The sequence below is a fragment of the Gossypium hirsutum genome, chromosome D05, assembly GCF_007990345.1.
Source record: "Gossypium hirsutum isolate 1008001.06 chromosome D05, Gossypium_hirsutum_v2.1, whole genome shotgun sequence".
In the NCBI taxonomy this organism is placed as follows: domain Eukaryota; kingdom Viridiplantae; phylum Streptophyta; class Magnoliopsida; order Malvales; family Malvaceae; genus Gossypium; species Gossypium hirsutum.
In genome coordinates this window covers 49,304,184-49,315,082 of record NC_053441.1, presented here as the reverse complement: position 1 = coordinate 49,315,082, position 10,899 = coordinate 49,304,184, and positions in this window count along the sequence as shown.

The window sequence follows — 10,899 nt, the reverse complement described above, 5'->3', positions numbered from 1 at the left end:
CTAAATTGAATCAGAGGAGTTCTGCGCCGCTCTGTGCACTGAGGGCATTCGGACAATTACCGATCCAAGCCCGTTCTCCGATGACGACGGAGAAGGCCAGAACCTCGTCACCAGGTATGTTTTTTTATTATTGTTTTCTCTCTTAACTAATGACTATTGAACACAAAAATAAGAGAAAGAAAAAAAAGTCTAATACTAGCAACATGAACATGAAAAGAAACTCAGCAATCACCTTTTGGTATTTTGATTCTTTTTTTTATATTCTGAATTCATGTCTGTGTAACAAACATTACAAAGGTTTCGCCTTTTGTTTTATAGGCCGAAAAAATAAACAAAAATGACAAAAATGAAAATACAATATTTTTCTTTTCTGCTGCATTGTCCATTTTTTGTTTGTTGCAGGTATGGCTGTACGGAGGCGCATGATGTGAGGCTTGCGTGGGGGAAGAGCAGCGTACTGGAGGCTACTGTTGCAGCGTTGGAGGCATTATGGAAACTCTAGGGGTTTTTGAAAATTATTCAAATTGGGCCATAGTGTATTGGGGCTAGGGTTTTGGGTTTTTTAGGCTGAATTAGGGTTGGGTTAATCTGTATTGGGCCTAGAGTTTGTAAATGGACATTTAAAATGGATTATTATTTTATTTTGTATTTTTGTTGACTTACTTTTGATTTGGGCTGGGCAAATTTGGGTTATTACACCCAGTTTAGTCCCGATTTATTTCTAATATGTATTTTGGGTCTCGAGGGTTCACATAAGAGATAATATGATTGGTTTTGATTGGTTTCTAATATGAATACTAAATGATATAAAATGTCTGTTATTTGGTCTGTAAATTCTTGTAATGTTCCGTAACCTTTTTTCATCGACAGATTCATGTTAGGGGTGTTACAGCATCATTGTCCATTGTACATATAAGGGTCACTTTAGCATGGAATTAAGGTCTCTTAAGCTCATATTCCAGTCACAATAAAGTATTTAACAATCCCACAACAACATCATAATCCTTAAATTAAATTTAAGAAAAAAATATTATGTAGCAACATTTACAAGTTGGCAGCGTAATTCTTTATGCAGGCACTCTTTCTTGAAATTTTTTAAGATATGTTGAATATAGAACACATGATAGGAAAGTCTTTCAATGACCTAAGCAACATATCACCACAAAATTTTCAAAAAACAAATGAAAAACCATATTTTTCTCATCCTTAATATTGGCAAACACAATTGCCAGCATGTTTCAATTCCCATATTGAGTTATGACAACCAGGAATTTCTTTTTATGCTTCCCACATAAGAATGCACTATTTATTTGAACAATTAGTTTGAAGTATGGACATGCAATACTCTTGTAGTGGTGTCTTAACTGATTGTTCAAATAAATAGCACATTATTATGTGGGAAACAGAACGAGAATCCATCTTTGAATGATCAAAGAATTTCTTTTCGTCCTTCCCACTTAAGAATGTGCTATTTATTGTCTAAATGTCAAAAATAATTGATGGAATATATGCTTCCCCTAAACTAAATAGGGCCTAGAATATGCAAGAATCGTTTCCATTTCAACAATCGTACTTAGAGCGTATTCCTAAATTGTTTTCATCCAAAAAAACAAATCATTAAATGAATTATCACACTTTCTAAATAGTCATTTAGTTGCCTTTTGCTTCACTTTCCATTCTTTTTTTTATGTGAGAGAGAAAATTGATATCTAGATCAGATCTTGGACATCAAAACTTAAACATATATGATCAAATTTGCTTTGATCAACCCTAGGATGCTTTCACAGATTAATTTAGAATCCATATTTGAATGATCATGCAATACTCTTGTAGTGGTGTATGCATGACGTAATATTTAGAAATTTCCCATATATTTTTCTTGTATACAATGGGTGCTCAGATTTTCCAGTTGCAATTCTTTTTGAATTTTAAACATTTAGCCTCATAAATGGTTGGCATAGTTTCAAAGACTTTGTAATCCACAAACTCTCTAATGTTGCAGTCCTTTATTCTTCTAACTATAATCTTTTTTGATGGACATAGTTAGCTGATTGAGAGCTCACCAATGTCTTCAATCAGAGAGAACTTTAAATGCAACATTTCATGGGCATATTAAAAAAATTCAACCACATGAGTGTTTAGGTTGAAGGTCTAGTAATAGCTTTGCAAATTATATGTAGAAAGATTATAACTTACTGGGATTAAAACTTGTATAGAATTTATCTATTGAGATTTTTAATTCAGCGTTGAAAAATACAACTTTTACAACTATGCCATGACCTAAGAATCACATCAAAACTCATCTAAATTGACACATAACATTGCCAAATTGAAAGCATGACTTGTAATACCTAAAAGTTAAGTTCAAATGATCATTCACACCTACAGTAACACATTCAAACATCATGAACACAATCTTTCTTTAAAGTTATCTTATTTAACCATTAAGTTAACTTACGTAGGAAGGAAGCAACTCATCATTCATAAGCATAATCTTCGTATAATAACCATGTAACGCTCCTCACTAACCTTCGTCACTGAATTAGGGTTACGAGATATTATAACATTTAACATGACAAGAACATACTATTTCAATTCAAAATTCAATTTAAACAATTACTAATGGATAATCATTAAATTACTAAGCTATTCATACAAAATCAGGACTTGAATCAAACTTATGAAACACTAGAATCAATTCAGAAACAAGCTAGGTTTAATTTGTAACATCATAGAAAAGTTGGGTAAAAACAGAAAACAAGTGTCACATGTCTGTGTGGCCAGGCTGTGTGACAGGTTGAGGCTGTGTGGGTTAGAGCACACAGCCGTGTCCCCAAGCTATGCAACAAATTGATGCCGTGTATAAAATGGTCACACGACCGTGTCGACAGGTCGTGTAACAAACTATGTTTGTGTAGTGTGTACATAAAATCACTAAAATTAAACAGGCACATAGTCGTACCGCATGCCTATATGAGGCACACGATCTTGTGTCAAAGCATGTGGCAACCTGTGTGTGCCTAAAAATACCTTCAAATGTAAGTCATACAAATTCATGCTTACTTAGGCCACAAGTAAGCATTAAAAAATCATTCCACCTATTCAAATCACACCAAAAACATACCAAATAATGACAATTATCTAATTGTAGCCAATATGCCATAAGGAACGATCATATAATCAAACTTATGATTCACATCCATTTTCTAACAAATTCTAGCTTGCCTAAATAAGACCATATAAAATGCCAAATATCATCATTTCTTGCAACAACCAAAAAGTCATATACCTCAGCATGCAATTGACTACATGAACTAAGTCACTTAATCAACTAGAACATTTCAACTACAACCAACAAAGTACAATACTGCAACCAAGTATCAAGTGACCAAACATGTATATATATCTTTCAAAACAATTATACCATCATATACTAACTCAACTATGATCATCCATATCATCATAATAGAAAAATCATATAACTATGAAATATTATAACACACTTTAGTTATATCAAACACTTATATACACAGCTTCACTCCTATTACATGCCTCATAATCAAAATAGAACGGTTTCAAAATCTACCAAAGGAAAGATGGATAGTGCGATCTTCAAGCTGATCCAATCACTCGGTTTCATAAAAAAATCTACATGGAAATAGGAAAATAACTCGAGTAAGCTTCAATAGAGCTTAGTAAGTTCATAGGTTGAAAACGATACAACATACCTTATATTACATTTATAAATTAACAAAAAAAATTAACTAACTTTCAATCTTGTCATCACAACCGTGTCAGTAGGTGAGTTTCGTATACACAAATCATATAACTATTCAAGCTAACAAGATCATTTCATAACAAGTTACTACATAATATCTAGAAGCATATGCATATATATTTTCAAGTAATCAACAATACTTTATCATCAAGACTCAATACAAGTTGTTTTGTCGTTTAACAAAAATGATTCTACCCGATGAACGGATTTAAATTAGATACGGATACGCGATTATCCACCCAAAACATGCCAAAATGCTCAATCAAGCTAATCCAACCAAGACCACGCTTGGGCACCAAGTGCCTATCCCGTAGGTTAACATATCTCCAAAAACATGCCTTGTAACACCCCATACTTGGTCCGATCACCGGACCTGAGTTACAAGATGTTACTAATAAACCAGAATAAACTTGTTCAAGTTAAACATCAACTAACCATCATTACATATACACCAATTACTAAGAATGAAAAATAAGACTATTTTGAACTTTAAACTTTTTTAAAATTAGATTCATGCTTGAATATGGACTAAATTATAAAATTTAAAACTATGGACAAATATATTTATCAAAGAAATGAATATTGATATTTTATAACAAGTATCGATACGAAAATATTTATCGATACTATTTTGGCATTCTAACAATTCATGGTCTAGATGTTATTTTCAAGGTATCGATAAAAATTAGAAAATATCGATACTAAATAAAAATTTCTGATACTGAATCTTCATTCTGTTAATTTGAAATTGTTCATTTGGTTTGATATCAATACCTTTGTCTATTTTATCGGTACTTTTGTAAAAATGGTAAAAATCATAAGTTGAAAACTTCAATTACTACCCCAACCTAAAACCTAGTTTAAAGAGGCATATAGATAAACATTCAACATGTAAAATAAACATCATTCAATACATCATAACTCAATCGTTTAAACATTAACCATTCAAACTAAAATATAACTAACTTATCAAGCTTATTCAATTATCAACTAAACCAAAATTTTTAAATACAAAAATCATCCATTTATACCAAGTTTTAAAAGGGTTAACATGACCTAACCAAAACTTCAAAAATTACCAAAACAAAATGACCATTCCACAACATTTGATCAACATAGGCATCAAGTCATATGCAACCAATTCAAGTCACCAAAATACCAAATACATGATTACATCCCAAATGGAACAAAAAATCACCAAGATAATCATTGACCTAAACATACTAAAACCCTATTTACATGCCACTTATTAACTGCCTCTAGACCTACTAATGTCTAGTGTGTGAATATTGCAATAAAATAGAGAGTTATGAATCTGTATCTATAAGTATACGAGTCGAGTTGTAATATAGATTTTACAACAAAATAGGTGAATACTCCAAGGATTGTACCCAAGGGAGGCAAGTACTAAATCAATCTTAACCTAAACAATTAAAGATCTAATTAACACTTTAAGTCAATTATAGTACAAAAGTAAAATAAGAAATATGTTTAGAATTTGTAAAACCATAAAATAAAATGAAAAAAATAAAAAAATTGAAATTGCAAGAGATAGAGATAGATGAAGTGAATCAAATATGAAGATGGGTGATTATCACACTTTAGCAATCACAACCAATTATCGTCTCAGGTTCGTCGTCAATCAAGTAGTCGCTACCCTAGCAGGATCTTCTGATCTTTCACTAACATAACTAGTTAGCAAGAACTACTTATCTTTCGACCTCACAGTCCATATTGGTTTGGGGTCAAGATGTTCATGGATGGGCAATACCAATTTTGGGTTAATTCCTACCTTGATTACTTCTCAGGATTTTCACGCCTAGGGTTTGTTTCATGTTCTTCCATTCCTAAACAATTGATCCATTGAATTACCCTACAAAATAGTTAACAGATCATGCTTCCACTCGCTAATACCCTATAGAATGATTTGTTCCTCATGGCTTTCATAAACAACATGGAGTAGATATAATAATTAATTATAATGAATGAATAGTAGAGAGTTTAAGAAAAGCGTGGTTAATATTGACAATGAATGAGAATCCACAAGAGTCGATCTCCTTTACAACTCAGATTTCTTGAAAGAAAATAAAGAACAAAATGAACGAAACTTTGAAAACCTAAGAAAATGAAATTAAACCTAAAGAGAAAGTCTTATCTAATGGAATGGTGTCTCCAACGTGAGCCAGAAAGGTCTATTTATAGCCTTCAAGTAGCTATCGTCCTTAGCCCTAGGGTAGCTGACATTCCCGAGCTTTAAAGTTCGATTGTGCAGACCAAAATGCCTTTGCTTTGTGTTTTATTCTCATCACAGAGTCGATGTCGTGACACACCAAGACCTCTGTTGCGACATAGCAACCATCACGTCCTTTTGTAGCCATCTTCAGGGGTATGTCGTAACATTTTTAGCCTGTGTCGCCTCATTGAAGGTAGTTCCTCACTTTCTTTCTTTTGCTTTCTATGTTGCGATATCAGATCCCCCATGTTGTGACATAGCATCCGGTATTGCCTTCAAATGCCTTCTAATGGTCTCCTGCACACTCACAAAGTACGTTAGCTCTTTCTTAAGCCTTAATCAGCCCTTACAGTTAATAAAAGACTCGATGTACACATTTTATTGAATTTAAACAAAATTAAAGAAACTGAATTAAAATAGAACAAAATGCTTGTATTCAAACTCTTTAAAGGTGAAAACTAGTTTAATCTACAACACCAAATTATGACAAATCAAACTCCCCCACACTTAAGTCATTGCTTGTCCTCAAGCAACACAAACAAAGATGAAAAATGAAAAATGAGAACCCTTGAGCAGGTATGGTACAAGTATTTATTTCGGAGCATATGACTTTGGCATTTCATATTTACTAACAATTTTAACATAATGAGTAATTGACTTACCAGTTTTGATCACAAACATCTAAGTTCAGTATGTTATTAAATATACAATTATTAAGGTTATCACCCATAGGAATCCATCAACAAATCATACAAGTACTTTGATTATCCAAGTAGAATACAAATAATCGTTTATGTGAGTATTTAGTATGATGTCCATTCATGTATAAGGATATTTAAGTCACATAGGGCTTTTCAACTTGTAATGTTCTGAGGCTTAGGATAGGTATGGAATTCAAAAACATTAAGCATCAAAAGGTTACAAACACGAAAGTAGTTTGGCACATCGTATTGATCCCTATTCTCTGCCTTAATGACTCTTTTCCCGTTTACTGTCTTATTTCTCTTTTTCTCACTTTCCTCGTCTCTCCATATATAGGAATTCATAGCATGACATAGTAACTATGGCTAGCCTTACGAGTTTTTGTGCCCTAATGAACGAGTTTTTCTTTCTTTGATGACTTTGTGACTTTTCTCTTTTTCATTACATCTCACTAATGAATGCTTTTTCACTTAGTTTAAGACTTTTTCTACTCGTACCAATTCTCTCTTTGGATTTTTCTTTTGATTCACACATTTGGGCCAACTTCTGGTTTCTATATCACACTAATCTTTCCTAATTCACTCTAGTTTTACAAACTCCTCTGTGATGTATCTACTTAACCCTCAATACATATGGTCGGGCATCTATAATCGTATGGTATAGAAGCAAAGAAAAAGAGCATATACAAATTAACATTTTTAGGCTTGGGGTTTGTACAGTGGTTCATTAAGAAGTATTAAAAGGCTCAAAATTGGTACTAAAGGTAAAGTACAAATAGGATAGTTTTTTGGCTCTTGGATTGTTCGAAACAATGTTTTAGATAATCCTTAAATATCTAATCATGCATAAATTTAATCAACTAAACAAACACAAATTCAACCATTTATCATTCATACTAGTATGCTCATTTTCTTGTATTTTATATATCACTTGGTACAAATGATATCTAAATACCTATCTACAATGTAACATATAGAACTTTAGCAGTCTAATAATAAAAAATTTAAAATCTCCTACCGTCATGCCAAATTTATTCATAAACACAAGCAACCTATGTGCATGCTCTAAACCAATCAGTTGTCTTTCTACAAGCTTAAGCACACTAAAAGACAAGAAAAAATAAAAGAAAATGTAAAAATTTGAAGCAATTTTTTTATGTTACCCCCACACTTTAGTTGAGACATTATCTTCAATGTGTAGCTCATCAAAAGATAAGAAAGGAAGTTACCTGATTGATTGCTATTACTTGAACTCCTATTGGTGGGTGCTTCCTCTTTTGATCGTTGAAAGTTTGAATTTGTTCGTGTCTCCTTCGTGTCGGGTTCCTACATAGAAAATTTTAAAAAATGCAACAAAACTAAAAGAAAATCTACTTATTAATCCTACTCCTACAAAGTCTAAATTAAAATTATCCAAAATTAATACAAGTCTTTTAAATAAGAAAAATCGATCAATCATCCTCGTCATCCTCCTCTTCTTCTCCTTCCTCTTTGTTTTCTAGTGCTTCTTCATTCTGTTCCATATTCATCAGGCCGAACATATCAAGTGTATAATTAGGGACTCGTATGTTCTTTTGCCTCGTAAACTGTTAAAAAATTAATCTCAATTCTTGCATCCAATGACTCATCCAATCTAACTTTAGATGACTGTCCTCACCAAAATCTTGCTAAGCTCGTGCCAGCCTTTGTGACGAGGTGGGTGTAGCTGTCGTTTCTTGTTGTCTCTTGTAACACCCCAAACAGAGCCTAGACGTTACGGTTGGATCTGGCATGTCACATTGAAGTGTCTTTCGAAAGATTGGACTCGTTGGTAAAAGTTTGTTTCTAGGTTGAAAAACCCCGTAATTATTATTTAAAAAATCATCTAGCCAAAATGTTTTCCTTGTTGTCTGCTTTTGATATAAAAGGTTGATTTAAAATTGCAGAAGCTTTTGAAAACTCTAATTTTTCAATTTCGTGTCTTTGAAAACAGTAATTATTTTGAAAATTCGTCATCTCCTAAATTAGCAGTTTAAAATAAGTAAGCAAGAGCCCAATTAAAAATTTAAACAAACTTAAAGACCTCATTACATAAACAAACCCAACATAAACATTAAATTTAAATGAAAGCAAATGTAGAACTGCTGTAGTCGTGTGGCCACCTCCAACTCCCTCGCAGCACAAAATTGCCTAAGACTGAGGATTACCTGTACGGTTAAAAGGAAAGAGTGAGTTTATGAAACTCAATGTGTAATCCCCTATCAGTCAATCAGTATACAACAAGCAGTGACAGTCTAGGCCTGAGCCCTATTCAGTAACAGTACAGTGTGGGCCTTAGCCCAATATAGTAACAATGTGGGCCTTAGCCAATATAATAACAATGTGGATCTTAGCCTAATACAATATCGGTATAGTGCAATAATGCAACCCATCCCAATCCAGCCAACACACCACTATGTACCACTAACACACCATGTGGGGATAAAATCGACCCACCCAGCCAACACACCAATATCGTAGCAAAGCTGGCAGTAAAATAAACAACATATAGCCATCAGTAGGTCCACAGTCGTTTTGGGCGACCTATGCAACCTTATCAGTACGGTACACTTCCTCCAAAGATAACAACCCATCCCCATACAATATGTTGTGACATAATATCGTACGTGTATGCAAAATGTCATGCTCAATCACAATCATACATATCATAGAGCAAATCATTCATAACATAAGGCTATAACAGTCATTTCATCTCCTAGGGGTATAACAGTCATTTTACCCTATGGGGGTATTTTGGTCATTTTACCCTATAAGGGTAATTCAGTCATTTTACCCTGTGGGGGTAATTCGATCATTTTACCTTGTGGGGGTAATTTGGTCATTTTACCCTGTGGGGTAATTCGATCATTTATTGACCTCTCGAAAGGTCCGTAGTCGCCTCGACCGACTCAGGTAACCTAAATGGTCATAACAGTGTAAATGGTTCCAAGGCCTAGTACTCTGCCCAAGTGGGCTCACACGCTTGTGCGACCCACTCAGCTTAGATTTTGCCACGGTTATAAGATCTACACAACCTAGTCCAAAATTTGCCACAAATCGTGGATTTCATCCATGTGGACCCCACAAGCCCACCGAGCCCATATGATCCATTTCGGCCCAACGTGGCCCATTATGTCCCAAGCCCATGAATTTTCTCATGGAGGCCTCTACAGTCAAACGCCCTTGTTTTACGATTTGGGCTTGCCACACGAGAGATCATACGCCTGTATGGTCTCAAACACCGTATTTTCAGCTTTTCGACTTTTTGTCGTTCTACAGTTGAATGGGGTGTTTACACACCTTATACGATTTTTTATATGCAAACGCTCCTGATGTGAACAGCACCTGAGAAGGACAATCCCATGCGGTCATGACTTAAACTACTGCCATTAAGCTAACAAGAAACGATATCTAAATATATTGTTTACCCTAACCATTCTGAAAGATAAAAAAAACTATCCCGCATGAAAACCCCGTTCGTTATGATTTGTTCTTGCTAAAACAAAATTTGACACAACTAAGAGTTAGGAACCTATCAAAATAAATAAATAATAAATGAAAACTTCTCCAAATCAAGTGAGGGATAGCCCTCTTACTAAAAGACTTACCCACCGACGCGCCAACATTGAAAAGACAAAAGACCGTTTCAGGAAGAAATCAACGGAAAAGAGAGAATAAAGGTGAGTTTCGGTAGAAACAAGGTGAAGCAATCTCCAACAGAGAAAAGAAGAGATTTTGGCAGCAACATAGGGAGATTGAAGTCAAGAGAAAATGAAACAAAAGATGTGGGTAAAAAAAGGACAGAATTCGGCTATGAAGGCATAGGAAAAAAAACAAAAAGGAAAGATGGTAGAGGAGGAAGAGAGTAACGTTAGACTTGTTGGAGGGATTCTGGGAATGAAACCGAATTTGGGAAAAAATTAATGAAAACAAGATATTCTCTCAATCCCAAATTTTTCTCCTAAAATCTCTCCAAATAACCCTCCTTAATTCTCTCTATGACTAGTTCAAACTCCATTTAATAGTATTTCAATCCAACTCTACCACCCACATGAATTAGGCAGCAAAATAAATACTCTCTTTTTTTATGCGCCACCACTCAAACCTTAGACCCCATGTACACTCCACACACCCCTTACCACTAGACCAACAACTCCTTTATATCATAT